Below are 4,607 nucleotides of genomic sequence, written 5' to 3' on the forward strand. Positions count from 1 at the left end.
TAGGTGTGTGGCTTCATTTCTGGGTCTTCAATTCTATTCCATTGGTCTACTTGTCTGTCACTATACCAGTACCATGCAGTTTTTATCACAACTGCTCTGTAGTAAAGCTTTAGGTCAGGCATGAGATCACCCTTTTCTTACAATAAGTTCCTTGTTTCTTCTTCATATTGAAGGGATACCTTACTCCTGTCCACCTCAGGACAGGAGGCATTTTACAGAAATACATTTAAATGAAGAGTGGAGATTCCTCATTTTAACTAAGAAGCTAGGGCAATGGAAATCTACGCTTGTGGTGGCAAGTAAGGACCCATCAGACTTCTGTAAAAAGTGTGTGTGTGTGTGTGTGTGTGTGTGTATTCTCAACCCAGCTACAAACTGTGAAATTTACAGCAGTAACCTGCCTTCAGGATAAGTTTGTATAACAATGGCACAAACACTGGGGAGTAACTAACCACTTGGGGCAGAGGGAATGGAGGTCAGCCGTGGAACGTGACAAGAGTCAAGGAAGATTACCAGCACTTGAGAAGCCTACCTCTATAGATAGATAGGTAGATAGATATAGATAGATAGATAGATAGATAGATAGATAGATAGATAGATAGATAGATAGATAGATAGAAAAATGGAGAAAAATAATTTTTTATGCAATATAATCTAATCACAGTTTCCCTCATCAACTCCTCCCAGATCCTCCCCATCTCCCCAATCACCCAACTCCTGCTTTTTCTTTTGCCTTCTTTAGAAAGCAAACAGGCACACCATAAAACAGAGTTGGAATCATAATAAACCAGCAAAGACCAGTAAGAAAAAAAAACTAAACTAAGCAATATGAGGTAAAAAATCTACAAAAATACCACTAAGGTTTTTTTGTGTTTGTCTTAGCCATCTATTGATGGGAATACAGCATATCCTTAAGTGTGGTTTATATACACAGTGAGATTCTATTGAAAAAAATTTTTTTTCCTATGTAAGGAGATGTCAAATGGAGATAGCTTCTTGGTTAGGGATGGGAATTCTTGACCACTTCTCCTCTCAGTGCTGGGATCACATGTAGCTTGAACTTGTACATGCCCTATGCATGCTTTGTATTGGTCCCATGGTTTCTGGAAGACACTGTTTCATTGGCATGAAACATCCCCTATTGATCTTTCAATCGTTCTGCCTCCTCTTCTAAATAATTCCCTTAGAGTAGGGATTTGATGAGAAAAAAAACCAAAAACCAAAAAACAAACAAACAAAAAATCTCCTTTAGGATTGAGTTTTCCAAAAATCTTTTACTCTCTGAAAATTGTCCAGTTAAGGATTTGTATTTTAGTTACCATATATTGCAAAAGGAAGCTTCTCTGTTGATGGCTGAGCAAAGTAGTGACCTACAGTTATAGCAGAATGCCAATAGGAGTTATTTTATTGCTACATTTTCTTACAGAGTATAGTATTTGGTTTTCTTCTAGGTCCTTAGGTGTTTGGCCACCCAAACAATGTCAAACATAGATTCAATTTCATGGGGTGGTTTCCCCAAGCAGGTAGTGTTTGGTTACTCCCACAGTGTGCCACTGTCATACCAGCTTATCCAGTGGGTAAGTTAGTGCTGTAAATTGCATGGTTTATAGCTGGGTTGGTATTAATCTTTCTCCTCTGATAGAGTGCAGATTATCTTCCATGAACACTAGTTAGTAGGGGTGACTCAGACACCAGCATGAATTTTCCATTTTCAATGAGATGTGTTAGTGTTGACTTCAGGAATAGACCCTTACCATTGGGTTGTGGAGAGAAATCAATATCCTTGGCAACAGCTGGAGATGGAGGATTTCCATGTGGTCCTTTTGATCAATGGCTCAACTACATATAAACTGTTCCTGGCACACAATATCTTGCTTGGTGGTGAAAGATGTCTAGGTGGGGCATTGTCTCCCCTTTTACTTGATAAATCCATTTAGAATTCTTTCAAATATTTATATATACTTAAGAAGCTTCTACAGTATATCATCATATGTCCCCATATTCTCTTTCATACCCCTCTTTTCCACCTCCTCCTCATTTAATCCTCCTTCTCATTGTCCCTTTATAACTATATGTTGTATTTTGAATTCCTTGGGAGATCATCCCTATATTAGTTGTTTTATGTATCCTTGACACAAGTTAAAGTTATTGGAAAGAAAAGATCATAAATTGAGAAAAATTCCATAATAAGATTGAACTTTAGGCAAGTCTGTAGGACATTTTCTCAAGCAATTGATGTGCCAGGACCAGTCTACTGTGGGTTAAGATAAAAGGCTGAGAACAGCTTTGGGAAAGCTAAAGGAGTTCTGTTCCCATCTATAAATGTCCCCAGGTAGTTGGAGTTGTTGTGGAAGGACTAGATTTTACTAAGACAAAGAATGTATCTGGAGAGACAGGGATGAAAGGGATAGGGGGACTCTGGGTTTGTACCAGAGTTAAAGTCTTCAGTTAATGGAGGTAGGGAAGGATGGTGTATATACGCTTATATACACATGCATAGTAGCATACTATACACCTATTCTATGTATGTGCACGTGTCTGTTCGTGTGTGTGTGTGTGTGTGTGTGTGTGTGTGTGTGTGTGTGTGTGTGTTACCTGCACAAGGTATCTCACTGGTTCAGTTACCAAATGTTTCTAGGCAATATAAGCACTGGAGGACTACTTAGAATAGAGTCTATCAATATCTCTGCTTTGGTAAATTCATAACAAGCACCCAGTTAACACTTGTGGAATATCAGGTTCTAGTAATGATAGAGCAGGTTCCCTCTTAAGCTCTCAGCAGCTATGAGTATACACATGTCCTGAAAAATATTGACTTGGCTGGAGGTGGGTCAATGATATAACCAATCAATGTTACTCTTTCTGAGGATTTAGGATTGGTTTGCTATTGCTGCTAGAAAAGAACCTTTTTCTTCACTGGTGTAACTATTCCTAAGTCTCCCATATCCCTCTAAATAGCCCCTCACCCATGCTGATCATGGTGAACTCATTGGGCAACCAAGTTACATGTACAAGGAATCATCTTCAATGTGTTGTTGGTGCCTTATCTGGAGTGAATAAATGTTTGCTTGTGCTTTCAGATAAAGTTCACATATCACTTTGTGCCCAGCATGGAATATGGAAGAACTAAAGAGAAGTTTGGGGAGAGCTCATATGGTATCTATCTTTGATGAAGGTAAGCTGTCTGATAGTGGGATTTCTTTGGAAACAAACTCAATACAGTCATCCTTTCCTACTTAGTATAGATGGTCATGACTCTTGGCACACTGGGAGTTGCTCTGGGCAAAACATATGCAACTAATGCCACCTCATCTGAAAGGTGTCTGTCTTCAGCTATGTGGCACAGAATGGCATGCCTCCTTCATGACTTTAGCCCCACTATGTGAGTATAAGGGTGTCTCCAGAACAATGATGGATTGCAGAATATATTACAGCACCTGAAAGTAGCACATCTGGCAAGGGATCTTACTGAGGCATGCATGCCCCTTGCTCTAAGCAATAAGAAGTACAACTGAAGCTGAGTTGCCCCAGAAGGAGCTTGCCTGGATAAGGGAGGAATGGTAGTGTTGAAGGTACACCTCTAAAAAGGATATCTAAGTCATTCTCAGCAAGCCTCGGGGAACATCATAGCAGAGGGGCTGAAATGATTTAAGAACAGGAGCAAAGGGTAGAGGGTTATAGAATTCTGTCCTCCAGGATTGACGTGGCCATTGCCTTTTTGATTGGGCCCATTAATATCTGTCATCAAAAGAGGAGGGCTGGCCCCTTCCTGAATAGATACAATTGGTTAATGGTTGTTGGAAAAGACATATTCTTGAGCTGTTCATGTACTCATAAACTCCTCCTGCTTCTGTATACAACCCCTTGCTCATTCTTCTATAAGTGACCCTAACTGATGATCAATGATTCACTAAGCTAGACATAAATGAAATCATTTCTCTGACCTGCCACTATGAGTAGGTGCTTATTTGTTTCCTTAGTTTACACAACAATGCAATTTCTGCTCCAGGTACCACCAAGAACCATTAGTTAAATTGTAAAGTGATAATATTCAGGATTTATATCCCTTTACCAGTGCCTTTCTGGCAGGTAAAAATGACTGTTTGTCTATAGAACATGAAAAATGGACCACACAGAAATGTCTCTGTTCCTCCTTTAAATCACACATGGTTTTGATGTGTAGTCTCTAGATCTCCAAAAATTGACATTGCAGACTTAGGTCCCCAGAGCAAGGGAACAGCATATTTAGAGACAAGATTTGACTCTATGTTCTCTCCTCTGGCCTTGTTGTTTTGAAGTCATTTGAGGTGTGCTTTGTGAGGATAGAGCATTGGAACAGACATTCCAAGAGCCAACCCCCATTTGTCATCCTCCTTAGAGGAACTTTCTTACCCTCTGCAAATAACTGTACCCTTCAGGTACCATCTCACACTAGGGAAGAGGCTGTCCCCCATTATGATCATCCTCCAGGTCCACATGGAAGAGAAAAAGACTTTTCATGGAAGAGAAAAAGACCTGTGCACTGGAATTGGCTGATGCTGCTGGAGGGTGGGGGGTGGGACTATGAATGGTGGGACTGTGAATTATATTATAGGGGTGAGACTGTG

This window comes from Mus caroli, chromosome 3, assembly GCF_900094665.2.
Source record: "Mus caroli chromosome 3, CAROLI_EIJ_v1.1, whole genome shotgun sequence".
Lineage (NCBI taxonomy): Eukaryota > Metazoa > Chordata > Mammalia > Rodentia > Muridae > Mus > Mus caroli.